This window comes from Carcharhinus amblyrhynchos, chromosome 3 (genome assembly GCF_965287045.1).
Source record: "Carcharhinus amblyrhynchos chromosome 3, sCarAmb.v2.hapA, whole genome shotgun sequence".
NCBI lineage: Eukaryota > Metazoa > Chordata > Chondrichthyes > Carcharhiniformes > Carcharhinidae > Carcharhinus > Carcharhinus amblyrhynchos.
Window position 1 is genome coordinate 1043459 of NC_137326.1, and position 16737 is coordinate 1060195.

A 16737-nucleotide genomic window follows, 5' to 3' on the forward strand; every position below is an offset into this window, starting at 1 on the left:
AGGCTGGCAAGGGTGAACGTTGGTCCCTTAGAGGATGAGAAGGGAGACTTAGTGGTAGGGGATGGGGAAATGGCTGAGGTCTTGAATAACTTTTTTGTTTCGGTCTTCACGGAGGAGGACGTGAATAATTTGCCGGATGTTAGAGATGGAAAGGTGGTAGGACTGGAGGGTCTCAATGACATTACTGTTACTAGAGAGGTGGTGCTCGACAGACTGGAGGGGCTGATGTGGACAAGTCCCCGGGACCGATGGAATGCATCTGAGGGTTCTGAAAGAAACGGCAGAGGTGATAGTGGATGCCTTGGTGGTTATTTTCCAGACGTCGCTGGATTCCGGGGAAGTGCCGGATGATTGGAAAACGGCTAATGTTATGCCGTTGTTTAAGAAGGATGCCAGGCAAAAGGCGGGGAATTATAGACCTGTTAGTTTAACGTCTGTTGTAGGTAAAATGTTAGAATCCGTCATCAAGGAGGAAATAGCGAGGCATCTTGAGGGAAACTGCTTGATAGAGCAGACGCAGCACGGTTTCGTTAAAGGGAAGTCGTGCCTGACAAATTTACTGGAGTTCTATGAGGATGTGTCTAGGGTGGTGGATGTGGTCTTTCTTGATTTTCAGAAGGCGTTTGACAAGGTACCTCACAAGAGGTTATTGCAGGAGGTCAGGGGGCATGGAGTTGGGGGTGGGGTGTTAGCGTGGATAGAGGATTGGTTGTTAAATAGGAGGCAGAGAGTGGGGGTTAATGGGTGCTATTCGGATTGGCGGATGGTGACTAGTGGAGTGCCCCAGGGGTTGGTGCTGGGGCCTCAGCTATTTACCATTTATATAGATGATCTGGAGGAGGGAACCGAGTGTAGGGTGTCGAAATTTGCTGATGACACCAAAATTGGTGGAAAGGCAAATTGTACAGAGGGTGGTGAGAGTCTACAGAAGGATCTAGATAGGCTGGGCGAATGGGCCAGGAAATGGCAAATGGAATTTAATGTTGGCAAGTGCGAGGTGGTACACTTTGGTAGGAATAATGTTAGGAAGGATTATTACTTACATGGCGAAAAACTGCAGCAGGCGATGGTGCAGAGGGACCTCGGGGTCCCTGTGCATGAGTCGCAAAAACTCAGCTTGCAGGTGCAGCAGGTGGTCAGGAAGGCAAATGGGATGCTGGCCTTCATCACGAAGGGGATTGAATATAAAAGTAGGGAGGTCTTGCTGCAGCTGTATAGGGCATTGGTGAGGCTGCAGCTGGAGTACTGTGTGCAGTTTTGGGCACCGTACTTACGCAAGGATATTTTGGCCTTGGAGGGAGTGCAGAGGAGGTTTACTAGGCTGATGCCGAAGTTGAGGGGGTTGAGCTATGAGGAGAGGCTGAATAAACTAGGCTTGTACTCGTTAGAGTTTAGAAGAATGAGGGGAGATCTCATTGAGACATATAAGATGATGAATGGGATGGATAGGATAGAGGTGGAGAGACTCTTCCCGCTCAGAAAGGATAGTAGGACTAGGGGGCACAGCCTCAAGATAAGGGGGGGGTGGTTTAGAACAGAGTTGAGGAGGAACTTCTTCACTCAAAGGGTGGTGAATCTCTGGAATTCTCTGCCCGTTGAAGTGGTGGAGGCTACCTCGCTAAATATTTTTAAGACGCGGGTTGATGGGTTTTTGGTAAGAGAGGGGATTAAGGGTTATGGGGAGAGGGCGGGAATGTGGAACTGAGCCACGACAGATCAGCCATGATCTTATTGAATGGCGGGGCAGGCTCGAAGGGCTAGTTGGCCTACTCCTGCTCCTATTTCTTATGTTCTTATGTAAATACTCTGCAACATTGGCTTACATAACACAATATTACAAAAGTACATAATTAACTGTGAAGTGCTTTGGGATACGAAAGGTGCTATTTAAATGCAAGTTCATTCTCTCTGAGTGATGGCACCAGTTGCACAAGAAACAACTGTTATACAATGGGTCAAAAATAAATGTAATTTCATTCCAGTGTTGACCCAGAAACTATTCCTCAAGACTCTAGTTACCTTTTCCAAAAATAAGCTTCATGGTGTTTAGATGCAAGCTGCTTTTAGCAATCAGCAGCTAGCTAATGCTGGCTCAAGCTAAATTCAGGGAGATTTCATACAATACACCTGAAATATATGTAGCTGATCAAAAATGTACAGGAAGTTGTAGTTATGATTTTTCAGTTTAAAATCTACTGTAATTAGAATTATAAGACAAACAAACTATTTATTTGTTGTTCTAAAATACAACACTAAATCACTGATCATTGGTAGGGGAGGCTTAATTCTTGGTTCAAAATCAGGTGCTGAGTAAACTCTCAGGCATCACCACAGTCACATATTAATCCATCTTGTTTATTTTTAGCCCCGAACCAGAAATATCATGACATTTAATTGCTTACCTAATATCTAGACTTCAGTTACTTACAGAATTTCAGATACCACTGTCTCACTCACATTTAGAAATTTTCACCAACATGGAAAAATGCATTAAATTCCAGAGTCTCCATAACATTCTACAAGGTTTTAAAATTTATATAAAGAATTTATTATTATGCATAAATACTGTGGCTACAAGAACAGGTCACAGGTTTTATATTCTGAGGTAAATGACTCACCTCCTAACTTCTCAAAGTCTTTCCTCAATGTACAAAGGAAGAAGTCAGGAGTCTGAAGGAATGCTCTCTATTTCCCAAGCTAAGTGCTTCTCCAACAACTTGAGCTCAGTGGCATCCAGGACAAAGACGTTCATCCACCACCAGTGCAGTGATAGCAGTGCGTACATTCTCAAATACCCAGCGCTGCAAGAGAGAGTAATGAAAATGCTCCAAAGACTCTAAATCTCTCCTCCAAACCCAGCCACATTGACACTGGGAGGGGCTTGCTACCAAACATTCAAAATGGCAACAACCTGTCTATTAACCTGCGACGTCCCAACATCTTAATAATGAGGCAGTGCAACATTAGGGAGGGAAAGAAAAGGAAACAACTCCTGTACTCTGGATCCCATTGCCTCATGGGAGGCCCTGACCCACATACCCAAATATCTACAGGTCAAGAACTGAACCAATCAGAACCATTTTATAAATGCTGTGGCTACAAGAGTGAGTCTGCACTGCAGGAACTCACCAAGCTTCCTTTGACAGTACCATCCAAACCCTCAGCCTAGGGCAAGGACAAGGACAGCGAATACATGGGAACACCACCACCTGCAGGTTCCCCTCCCAGCCATTCATTATCCTGACTTGAAAATATATCCCCATTCCTTCACTGTTGCTGGGTCAAAATCTTGAAACTCCCTTCCTTACAGCACTGTGGGTGTACCTACACCATATAGACTGCAGTGGCTCAAGAAGGCAACTCACCTTCTAAAGGACAATTTAGCATGGGCAATAAATGCTTGCTTGTCAATAAGGCTCACTGTCTATGAGAACACAAGCTATTGGAATGCATTTGAGTTGATACACTTTAAGGGAGAAGTGCGGGGAAAGTTTTTCACGCAGAGAGTGGTGGGTGCCTGGAACTTGCTGCCAGAGGTGGTGGTGGAAGCAACATTTAAGACGCTGGTGGGTGTCGTCTATAGGCCCCCGAATAATGACCTGGAGGTGGGGCGGGCTGTTAACGCGCAAATAAATGCGGCGTGCAGGAATGGGACGGCGATAATTATGGGGGATTTCAATCTATATATTGATTGGTCAACCCATGTTGGACGCGGTGGGCTCGAGGAGGAGTTCTTGGAATGCTGCCGGGATAGTTTCCTTGAACAGTGTGTGTTGGAGCCAACGAGGGAGCAAGCTATCTTGGATCTGGTGTATTGTAATGAGGCGGGTAGAATTAGGGACCTTGTGGTGAAGGATCCTCTTGGGAAGACTGATCATTGTATGGTGGAGTTTCTGACGCAGATGGAGGAGGAGAAAGTGGGTTCCCGGACACGTGTCCTTTGTTTGACCAGAGGGGAGTACGGTAGGATGAGAAAGGAATTGGCGAATGTTGATTGGGGGAGTACGTTGGAAGGTAGGTCTGCTGAGGAGCAGTGGAGGATCTTTAAGGAGATCTTTCTTGGTGCTCAGCAGAAATTTATTCCGATGGTTAAAAAGGATCGTAGGAGGAGAGATAATCAGCCATGGATAACGAAGGAGGTGAAGGAAAGTGTTAAATTAAAAGCGGATGCGTTAAGAGTAGCTAAGAGTAGTAGGCGAGAAGGGGATTGGGAGAGGTTTAAATGTCAAAAGAATGACAAAGAAGTTGATGAAGAAGGGTAGGATAAACTATGAAGCTGGGCTAGCACTTAATATAAAAAAGGATAGCAAGAGTTTTTATAAATACATAAAAAGGAAGAGGCTGGCTAGGGTGAACATTGGACCCTTAGAGGGTGAGAGGGGGGGGGACTTAGTGGGAGGGGATGGGGAAATGGCTGAGGCCCTGAATAACTTTTTTGTTTCGGTCTTCACGGAGGAGGACGTGAATAATTTGCCGGGTGTTAGCGATGGAAAGGTGGTAGGAGTGGAGGGCCTGAATGACATTATTGTTACTAGAGGCGGTGCTCGACAGACTGGAGGGACTGATTGTGGACAAGTCCCCAGGACCGGATGGAATGCATCCAAGGGTTCTGAAGGAAATGGCGGAGGTGATAGTGGATGCCTTGGTGATTATTTTCCAAACATCACTGGATTCCGGGGAAGTGCCGGAAGATTGGAAAACGGCTAATGTTACGCCGTTGTTTGGGTGGCAGGCAAAAGGCGGGGAATTATAGGCCGGTTAGTTTAACGTCTGTTGCAGGAAAAATGTTAGAATCTGTGATCAAGGAGAAAATAGCGAGGCATCTTGAGGAGAATTGTTTGGTAGAGCAGATGCAGCACGGTTTCATTAAGGGGAAGTCATGTCTGACAAATTTATTGGAGTTCTATGAGGATGTGTCTAGGGTGGTGGATAGAGGAGAGCCGGTGGATGTGGTGTTTCTTGATTTTCAGAAGGCGTTTGACAAGGTGCCTCACAAAAGGTTATTACAAAAGGTCAGGGGGCATGGAGTTGGGGGTAGGGTGTTAGCGTAGATAGAGGATTGGCTGTCAAATAGGAGGCAGAGAGTGGGGGTCAATGGGTGCTATTCTGATTGGCAGTTGGTGACTAGTGGAGTGCCCCAGGGGTTGGTGCTGGGGCCTCAGCTATTTACCATTTATATAGATGATCTGGAGGAGGGAACCGAGTGTAGGGTGTCGAAATTTGCTGATGACACCAAGATTGGTGGAACGGCAAATTGTGCGGAGGGTGTGGAGAGTCTGCAGAGGGATCTAGATAGGCTGGGCGAATGGGCCAGGAACTGGCAAATGGAATTTAATGTTGGCAAATGTGAGGTGGTCCACTTTGGTAGGAAGGACTATTACTTACGTGGCGAAAAACTGCAGCAGGTGACGGTGCAGAGGGACCTCGGGGTCCTTGTGTATGAGTCGCAAAAACCCAGCTTGCAGATGCAGCAGGTGGTCAGGAAGGCGAATGGGATGCTGGCCTTCATAGCGAGGGGGATTGAATATAAAAGTAGGGAGGTCTTGCTGCAGCTGTATAGGGCACTGGTGAGGCCGCAGCTGGAGTACTGTGTGCAGTTTTGGTCGCCGTACTTACGCAAGGATATTTTGGCCTTGGAGGGAGTGCAGAGGAGGTTTACTAGGCTGATTCCAGAGTTGAGGGGGTTGAACTATGAGGAGAGGCTGAATAAACTAGGCTTGTACTTGTTAGAGTTTAGAAGAATGAGGGGCGATCTCATTGAGACGTATAAGATGTTGAATGGGATGGATAGGGTAGAGGTGGAGAGGCTCTTCCTGCTCAGAAAGGACAGTAGGACTAGAGGGCACAGCCTCAAGATAAAGGGGGGGAGGTTTTAGAACAGAGTTGAGGAGGAACTTCTTCACTCAAAGGGTGGTGAATCTCTGGAATTCCGTGCCCGTTGAAGTGATGGAGGCTGCCTCGCGAAATATATTTAAGACGCGGGCTGATAGGTTTTTGATAGGCAAGGGGATTAAGGGTTATGGGGAGAGGGCGGGAATGTGGAACTGGGCCACGACAGATCAGCCATGATCTTATTGAATGGCGGGGCAGGCTCGAAGGGCTAGATGGCCTACTCCTGCTCCTATTTCTTATGTTCTTAAGAGGCATCTGAATGGGTACATTAACAGGGAGGGAATGGAGGGATATAGACTAAGGGCAGAAGATTTTTATTAAGTTTAGTTAGGGCATCATGATCAGAACGGGCTTGGAGGGCTGAACAGCCTGTTCCTGTGCTGTTCTTTTCTTTGTTCTTCTTCATTTTCTGTGAATGCCCATAATTAGGATTTTCACTTTAGAGGTACAGGGCTATATCTTACCCAAATATGGCAGCGTATTGTTTCTGCGCATTTCTTTCCAGGTCTTACAGCACATAGTCAGAAAAGTCAAACAGGTATCTTTCATGTTGTCATACTGGGGGTGGTGTCTCAATAAACCACCACAACCCGGCTGCACTGAGATCAGGGCGCCACCTATTAAGGGTGCCCTGATCAGAACCTGAGTAAATCTCCCCCCTCCCCCCACCCCAGCCCACCTCGGGGGGTCTTGGGGACCCCTCCCCACCCCCAATCGGAGTTAAAACCTCTCTATCTTTCCCCCCCCCTTACCCGATCTTTGGCCTTTTCTCCCCCCCTTCACTCCCAATCATCGGCCTGGCTCCACCCCCTTCCCTCACTCCTGATCACTGGTCCCTTCTCAGCACCCCCCAGATCATCAATTCCTTCCTCCCTACTTCATCAGCTGCTTTTCTCTCCACTGCCACCAATAGTCAGAGCTGGCACCCACCTCCACCCAACTCCCACCCAACGGCCATTGCCACATCCCCAGCTCATCTATCTGCTCCTGGTCACCCAGTACATCTAAATGAATCTCCCCCCCACAGCCGACCACAAGGCTTCTAATGGGGCCTGCCCCATGCCACAGGTTGGCACTACCAGGATGACATGGGCTTGGTGCTGACCTGTGTCAAGGGACAGTGCCAGGCCATTGGTTGGCCAAATCCCTCGCTCCCAGGGGCTATATTTATCTTTGTGCCCTCAGGGAGATTCCCCACGACAGGTTCATGTCTGGGTGAACCAGCTGTCAAAATATAGCAGGGGGTCAACAGCTGGCGAAGTCGGGTAATTATATTAAAATCTACTCAAATACATGTAAACTTGGCTTACACCCATAACCTGGTGACACTGGTGGTGAGGAGCAGGGAAGATTTAAGATGCCAATCTCAAATTTCGGATTTTGAGCCCCTGCCAGTATTTGCATCAATGACAAGTGTGAGCTGAAGATCATCCCTATGGAGTCATACAGCAAAGTAACAGGCCCTTCAGTCCATCATGTCTATGCCAACCATCAAAAACCAATCTATACTAATCCCATTTACCAGCACTTGGTCCACAGTCTGCTATGCCTTGGTGATTTAAGTCCCAAGAACATAAGAAATAGGAGCAGGAGAATAGAATAGAATCTCTCTACCTCTACCCTATCCATCCCTTTCATTATCTTATACGTCTCTCTCTACAAGATCCCCCCTCATCCTTCTAAACTCCAACGAGTACAGACCCAGTCTATTTAGTCTCTCTTCATCTCCGGTATCAGCCTAGTGAACCTCCTCTGCACTCCCTCCAAGGCCAAAATATCCTTGCGCAAGTGTGGCGACTAAAACTGCACACAGTACTCCAGCTGCGGCCTCACCAATGCCCTATACAGTTGCAGCAAGACCTCCCTGCTTTTATATTCTATCCCCTCACTATAAAGGCCAGCATCCCATTCGCCTTCTTGACCACCTGCTGCACCTGCAGACTGGGTTTTTGCGACTCATGCACAAGGACCCCGGGTCCCTCTGCACCGTAGCATGCTGCAGCTTTTCGCCCTTTAAATAGTAATCCCTCCTACTATTATTCCTGCCAAAGTGGATAACCTCACACTTGCTAACATTATACTCCATCTGCCAGGTCCTCGCCCACTCGCTTAGCCTATCTAGATTCCTCTGCAGACTTTCCACACCCTCCGCACAATTTGCTTTTCCACTCATCTTTGCGTCATCAGCAAATTTCGTCACCCTACACTCAGCCCCCTCCTCCAGATCATCTGTATAAATGGTAAATAGCCGAGGCCCCAGCGCCGATCCCTGCGGCACTCCACTAGTCACCAACCGCCAATCAGAATAGCACCCATTGATACCAATTCTCTGCCTCCTATTAGACAACCAATCCTCTATCCACGCTAACACCTTACCCCTAACTCCATGCCCCCAACCTTCTGAAGCAACCTTTTGTGCAGGACCTTATCAAACGCCTTCTGAAAATCGAGAAACACTACATCCACCGGTTCCCCTCTGTCTACTGCACTAGTCAGATCCTCATAGAACTCCAACAAATTCAACAAACACGACTTCCCCTTAACGAATCCGTGCTGCGTCTGCTCTATCAAACAATTCTTCTCTAGGTGCCTCGCTATTTCTTCTTTGATGACAGATTCAAACATTTTTCCAACAACAGACGTTAAACTAACCGGCCTATAATTCCCCGCCTTTTGCCTGCTACCCTTTTTAAAAACAGCAGCGTAACATTAGCCGTTTTCCAATCTTCCGGCACTTCCCCGGAATCCAGTGAAGTTTGATAAATAATCACTAAGGCATCTACTATCACCTCTGCCATTTCCTTCAGAACCCTGAGATGCATTCCATCCGGTCCTGGGGACTTGTCCACCATCAGTCCCACTAGTCAATCAAGCCCTACCTCTCTAGTGACAGTAATCACATTCAGGCCCTCAACTCCTACCATCCTTCTATCTTTAATACCCGGCAAACTATTTGCGTCCTCCTCCGTGAAGACCAAGGCAAAAAACCTATTTACGGCCTCAGCCATTTCCTCATCTCCCACCACTAAATCCCCCCTCTCATCCTCTAAGGGTCCAACATTCACTCTAGCCAGCCTCCTCCTCTTTATATATTTGTAAAAACTCTTACTATCTTTTTTTATATTTAGTGCTAGTTTAGCTTCATAGTCTAGCCTTCCTTTCTTTATCAACTTCTTCGTCAATCTTTGTTGATTTTTAAACCTCTCCCAATCTTCTGCTCACCCACTACTTTTAGCCACTCTAAACGCATCAGCTTTTAATTTAATACTCTCCTTAATTTCTTTCGATAACCATGGCTGATTATCCCTTCTCCTACATTCCTTCTTTACCATTGGAATAAATTTCTGCTGAGCACTGAAAAAGATCTCCTTAAAGATCCTCCACTGTTCCTCAGCAGTCCTACCAACCAATCTGCACCCCCAATCTACATTTGCCAGTTCCTCTCTCATCCTATCATACTCCCCTCTGTTCAAACAGAGGACACAGGTCCGGGACCCTACTTTCTCATCCTCCAACTGCATCAAAAACTCAATCATACAATGATCGCTCGTCCCAAGAGGATCCCTCACAACAAGATCCCTAATTCTTCCTGCCTCGTTACACAACACCAGATCTAAGATAGCTCGCTCCCTCGTTGGTTCTGTCACACACTGTTCAAGGAAACTATCCCGGCAGCATTCCAAGAACTCTTCCTCAAGCCCACCGCGTCCGATGTGGGTCAACCAATCAATAAGCAGATTGAAATCCCCCATAATTATCGCCGTTCCATTTCTGCACGCCGCATTTATTTGCAAGTTTATAGCCCGCCCCACCTCTAAGTTATTATTTGGGGGCCTATAGACCACACCCACCAGCGTCTTCCTCCCCTTACTGTTCCTTATCTCCACCCACAACAACTCCACATTCTGCTCTTTGGAGCCTATATCTTCCCTTACTACCGCCCTGATATTATCCTTAATCAGCAGAGCTACCCCTCCCCCTTTTTCCCCCCCGTCTATCCTTCCTAAACACTTGATACCCCTGGACATTCAGCTCCCAGTCCCTGTCACCCTGCAACCACGTTTCTGTAATGGCCACCAGATCATATCCATTTGTGCTGATCTGCGCCACCAGCTCATTCACTTTGTTCCGAATGCTTCGTGCGTTCAGGTAAAGTGTCTTTATCCCAGCCTTTATCTGTACCCTATTTGAAGGAACGCTACCAACCTTTCTCATGCCCCCTTCTCCCTTTATTATTGGGTCATCCTCAACATTTTCCTGTGCCCGTACCCTCTCTTTTACTTTATAGAACATAGAACATTACAGCGCAGAATAGGCCCTTCAACCCACGATGTTGCACCGACCAGTTAAAAAAAACAATGACCCTCTAACCCAAACCAAACCCTTTCCATCCATAAACCTATCCACGGATCTCTTAAACGCCCCCAAACTAGGCGCATTTACAACTGCAGCAGGCAGGGCATTCCAATCCCTCACCACCCTCTGGGTAAAGAACCTACCCCGACATCCGTCCTATAACTACCACCCCTTAATTTAAAGCTATGCCCCCTCGTGCTAGCTTTCTCCATCCGAGGAAAAAGGCTATCACTGTCCACCCTATCTAAACCTCTAATCATCTTATATGTTTCAATAAGGTCCCCTCTTAGCTGCCTTCTTTCTAACGAGAACAACCTCAAATCCCTCAGTCTCTCCTCATAGGACCTCCCCTCCATACCAGGCAACATCCTGGTAAACCTCCTCTGCACCCTCTCCAAAGCCTCCACATCCTTCCTATAATGTGGGGACCAGAACTGCACACAATACTCCAAGTGCGGATGCACCAGAGTTTTGTACAGTTGCAACATGACGCTGCGGCTCCTAAATTCAATCCCCCTACCAATAAACGCCAAGACACCGTATGCCTTCCTAACAACCTTATCTACTTGATTCCCAACTTTCAGGGATCTATGTACACATACACCTAGATCCCTCGGTTCATCCACACTATTCAGAGTCCTACCGTTAGCCCTATACTCTACACATCCGTTATTCCTGCCAAAGTGAATTACCTCACTTTTCCGCATTAAACTCCATCCTCCACCTCTTGGCCCAGCTCTGCAACTTGTCCAAGTCTCCCTGTAGACTAAGACACCCTTCCTCACTATCAACCACACCTCCGACTTTGGTGTCATCAGCAAATTTACTAATCCACCCAGCTATACCCTCATCCAGATCATTTATAAAAATTACAAACAGACATTGTAATTTCTCCTCCCCTGCACCCTCCCCTCCGTGACCCCCCCCCCCAATTAGTTTAAAGCCCTACCTATAGCCCTATCTGAACCAGCACGGTTCAGACCAAGACCGTCCCACCTGAACAGGTCCCACCTGCCCCAATACTGGTGCCAATGCCCCATAAATTCAAACCCATTCCTCCCACACCAATCCCTGAACCACCCATTCATCTCTTTAATCCTATTTACCCTATGCCCATCTGCACATGGTTCAGGTAGTAATCCAGAGATAACCACCTTGTCGGTTCTGCTTTTTAATTTGACTCCCAGCTTTTCATACTCCCTCTGCAGATCCTTAGTTCCCATTTTGCCTATGTCGTTGGCACCCACATGTACCACAACAACCGGATTCTCACCCTCCCACTCCAGGTTCCTCTGCAGCCCAGATGAGACATCCAGACGCTTCTTAAATGTTGCGAGAGTTCCTGCATCCAGCACCCTCCCAGGCAGCATGCTCCATATTTCCAGCATCCTCTGGGTGAAAAGAAATTTCCTCAGATCCCCTCTAAACCACTTACTCCTCACCTTAAACCTTTACCCTCTGGTCTTAGGCACCTCTGCCAATGGGGAAAAGGTTCTTATGATCTATCCTATCTATGCCTCTCATAATTTTGTATATATCTATCAGATCTCTCCTCTTCTCTACTGAAAACCAATCCGTCTTATCCAGTCTCTCCTCATGGCTGAAACTTTCCATCCCAGGCAACATCCTGGTGAATCTCCTCTGCGCCCTCTCCAGTGCAGTCAGGTCCTTCTGACAGTGGCAACTAGACTTGCAAACACTATTCTCTCCATGGCCTGATCAGTGTTTATAAAGTGCGCCGGGATCACCCTGCTCCTTTATTCTATTCCCCAGCTAATGAAGGTAAGTATTCCATATGCCTTTTTCACCAGCCTATCTACCTGTGCTGCCACCTTCACTGATCTGTGGACTGAAACACCAAGGTCCCTTTGTTCCTCAATACTCCCTAGGAACTTATCGTTCACTGTGTAAATCCTGCCCTTATTGGACCTCCCAATGCATTACCTCACACTTGTCAGGATTAAATTCCATCTGCCAATGCTCGGCCAATTTACCAGCTGATCAATGTCAGTCTGTAGCCTAAGACCATCCTCCTCACTATCAACATCACTAATTTTCATGTCATCTGCTAACTTACTAATTATACCTTCTACATTCCCATCCATTTGATTAATATATGCAACAAACAGCAAGGATCCCAGCATCAATCCCTGCGATATACTGCTGGTCACAGGTTTCCAATCATAAAAGCAGCCCTCCACATCACCCTTCACCTTTTAAGCCAATTTTGGATCCAATTTGCTAACTTGCATTGAATCCTAAGGGCTCGAACCTTTTGGACCAGCCTTCCATGTGGGACCTTGTCAAAGACCTTACTGAAGTCCATCATAGATTTATTTTGGATAAATTCAACAGAACTTTTCAATAACTTGTGTTTTATCAGCACTATCACGTTTCATTTAGAAAATACATAGCTCCAATGGGTGCATTTTGCAGTAAATAGTGCAAATGCTTGTGTGAAGGAAGAGTGGTAACACACTCACCTGTGGACATGAAACCATAATAGAAACAGCTGCCACATCTGGCCACATAACGGTCACAGAATTATGCAGTGCAGAAGAGGCCCTTTGACCCATTGAGTCTGCACCAACACACGATGATCACCTATCTCCCAGCTAATCCTGTTTACCAGCACTTGGCCCATTGCTCGGGCTGCTATGATTGCTAAGTGCTCATCCAGGTACTTTTTAAAGGCAACCAGCCTCTACCACTCTCCCAGACAGTGCATTCCAGACCCTCATCACCTGCTGGGTAAAGAGGTTTTTCCTCACATCCCCCCTAAACCTCCTGCCCCTCACCTTGAACCTATGTCCCCTCATGGCTGACCCTTCAGCTGCTCCTTATCCACTCTGTCCATGTCTCTCAATCTCGTACACCTCGATCAGATTGCCCCTCAGTCTTCTCTGCTCCAACTAAAACAACCCAAGCCTATCCAACTTCTCTCCATAACTTAAATATTCCACCCCAGGCAACATCCTGATGAATCTCCTCTGCATCCCCTCCAATGCAATCACACCCTTCCTATAATGCGGCGACCAAGACTGCACACAGTACTCCAGCTGTGGCCTCACCAAAGTTCTATAGAACTCCAACATGACTTCCCTGTTTCTGTAATCTATGGCTTGATTGATAAAGGCAAGTGCCCCATGTGCCTTTTTCACCATCCGACTAACATGCCCTTCTGTATTCAGAGATCTGTGGACAAACATGCCAAGATCCCTTTGTTCCACAGGACTTCCAAGTGTCCTATCATTCACTGAGTATTTCCTTGTCAAATTACTCCTTCCAAAGTGTATCGCCTCACATTTCTCAGGGTTAAATTCCATCTGCCACTTATCCACCCATTTGACCATTCCATCTATATCTTCTTGTAGCCCAAGACACCCCACCTCACTTAACCACTTGGCCAATCTTTGTCATCCACAAATTTAATAATCCTACTCCACAGAGTCATCTGTCATTTATATAAATGACGAATAATAAGAAGCCCAACAAAGGTACACCTTTGGACACTGGCTTCCAGTCATTAAAGCAGCTTGTGTTAGTCTCCTTATCCTGTATTTCAAAATCATTCCATGTAAAAAGGAAATGAAACACTTGTATTTCCATTCCATCTTTCACAATCTCTATGTTTTGAAGTAATTTATTGCTAATGAACTACATCTGAAGTTGGTCATTGTACTGTAGGAATTGATCGACAGTTCCGATGCACCACAGCAAAAAACTGCAGCACCCTCCTCAGAAGACAAACACGGGGCACAGTGGACAGAGTACCCTTCGTTGTCCACTACTTCCCCAAAGCAGAGAAGCAACAACATCTTCTCCGGAACCTTCAACATGTCACTGATGAAGACGAACATCTCACCAAGGCCATCCCCACATCTTGCTATCAAACAACCGCACAACCTCAAACAGATCATTGTCCACAGCAAACTACCCAGCCTTCAGGGGAACAGTGACCACGTCACCAAACAATCCTGCCACAGCAACCTCTGCAAGATATGCCGGATCATTGACACAGATGCCGTCATCTCACGTGAGAACACCATCCACCAGGTACAAGGCACGTACTCTTGCAACTCGGCCAACATTGTCTACCTGATACGCTGCAAGAAAGGATATCCCGAGGTGTGGTACAGTGGAGAGATCATGCAGACGCTACGACAATGGATGAATGAACACCGCTCGACAATGGCCCAGCAAGAGTTTTCTTTTCTTGTTGGGGAACACTTCAACGGTCAAGGGCATTCGGCCTCTGATCTTCGGGTAAGCGTTCTCTAAGTCGGCCTTCACAATACATGACAACACGAGAGTTGCTGAGCAGAGACTGATAGCCAAGTTCCGCACACGAGGACGGTCTCAACCAGGATCTTGGGTTCATGTCGCACTATCCGTAACCCCCAAAACTTGCCCGGGCTTACAAAATCTCATTAACTGTCCTGTCTGGAGACAATACACATCTCTTTAGCCTGTGCTTAACCTTCTCTCCACTCACATTGTCTGTACCAATAAGACTTGATTACCTGTAAAGACTCGCATTCCAACCATTATTTTGTAAATTGAGTTTGTGTCTTTATACGCCGTTTGTGAACAGAACTCCCACTTACTTGACGAAGGAGCAGCACTCTGAAAGCTAGTGGCTTTTGCTAACAAATAAACCTGCTGGACTTTAACCTGGTGTTGTGAGACTTCTTACTGTACTGTAGGAAAGACACGAGTAAATTTGTGCACAGCAAGATCCACAACCACAAGGGGTAACTGACCAGATAATCTATTTAAGTGATGTGGATCCAAGGATGAACTTTGCTCAGGACACTGGAAGGAATTCGCTCAGTGCGATACTCCCTCAGTACAGATCCTCTGACAGTGCAGCCCTCCCTCAGTACTGATCCCCTGACAGTGCAGCACTCCCTCAGTGCTAACCTTGACAGTGCAGCGCTCCCTCAGTACTGACCCTCTGACAGTGTAGCACTCCATGATTAACAGTAAAGATATATATTGTAATAAGGACATTATGAAACTAAAAAGAGTTTACTAGGATGCTACCAGGACTTGATGGTTTGAGTTATAAGGAGAGGCTGGATAGACTGAGACTTTTTTCTCTGGTGTGTAGGAGGCTGAGGGGTGATCTTAGACAGGCCTGTAAAATAGTGAGGGGCATAGATCAGCTAGATAGTCAATATCTTTTCTCAAAGGTAGGGGACTCTAAAACTGGAGGGCATAGTTTAAAGTAAGAGGGGAGAGATACAAAAGTGTCCAGAGGGGCATTTATTTCACACAGAGGGCGGTGAGTGTCCAGAACAAGCTGGAACAAGAGGTAGTAGTAGTAGTACAGGCAGGTACAATTTTGTCTTTTAAAATGTATTTAGTCAGTTACATATGTAATATGGGTATAGAGATATGGGCCAAATGAGAGCAACTGGGATTATTTTAAAGGTTAAAAAGAGGGCCAGCGTGGAGATTTGGGCCAAAGGGCCTGTTTCCATGCCGTAAACTTCTATGATTCTATGCTTTGGACCTTTGAAGTCTCTGAAGTAGACATGAACTCTCAATCTTACAGGTGAGAGTTCTACATACTGCGCCATGTGTGGCATATTCTATCTGAAGGATTGAGGTGTTCCTGAGGAATATATTGACATTGTATCTTAATACTACTATTAATTTATTCCATTCTGATACATTAACTACAAAAGTCAGAGTTGTCTGTTTCCAAATTGCAATCAGTAACTGCCAACAGCTCTCTGCTGGAAAGTTAAAATTAGCTCCCTAAAGATCATCATTGAAATATCAAAACACATCCACACTTTGCAAACAATCCCCCCACCACCAGACCCTCCCCACCCCCCACACACAAACCCTCCCCCACCCCTCCACACACACACACACAAACCCTCCCCCACCCCTCCACACACACACACACACACACACACACACACACACACACACACACACACACACACACACACACACCCCACCCCCCAACTCTGGCACCAACAATCAAGATTTCAATTAACTTGGTAGGAAGCAGCTAAAAATTGTTTGAAAACAGAGAAGCAGACGATTAAAAAGCCATTTTTTCTCTTGTTTCACAGTCCTGTGACCAGTGACTCAGGGTAGTCAGTCCATGTGCATTACTTACTGAGCGCAGCGGAACAGGGCTGTCCTCCAGCGAGCAGAGGCTGGAGGCATTATTGGAGTTCATGTCCCAAAGTGCAGGAACACTGAATCTCCCTCAGCTAGTCCCCAGTTTATATTTAGCCCACTGTCAAAATGCAGAGATCACAGACTTCAGTGAGACCATTAGCTTATCCCACCAAGGTAGGACTGTGTGATGAAAACATGCACAAATAGGTCCAGTTCATATAGTTATAGTTTATAAATAAGCAATTAATGAGGACAGTACAACAGTTTCAAAGGTTAACTGCGGTGATAAAGAGAGTAATACTTAATTTGAAAACAAGGGAACACTATATAGTCAGCTGTAACTTT

General features: G+C 46.4%; 1 protein-coding gene across 3 annotated transcripts in view; it reads right to left on the reverse strand.

Annotated features, from left to right (window-relative positions):
* The window catches only part of LOC145362625 (6-phosphofructo-2-kinase/fructose-2,6-bisphosphatase 4), a 227843-nt gene extending 211351 nt beyond the window's left edge, over positions 1-16492 (reverse strand). Inside the window, exon 1 of one of the 3 annotated variants that reach the window (XM_080218598.1) lies at positions 16388-16492. The gene's annotated coding sequence lies outside the window, so the exon portion shown is untranslated. Of the gene's footprint in view, positions 1-2618; positions 2640-16387 lie in introns of those variants that run through there. The other 2 variants (XM_080218593.1, XM_080218595.1) reach the window with 2 other exon arrangements.
* Between the last annotated feature and the right edge of the window lie 245 nt (positions 16493-16737).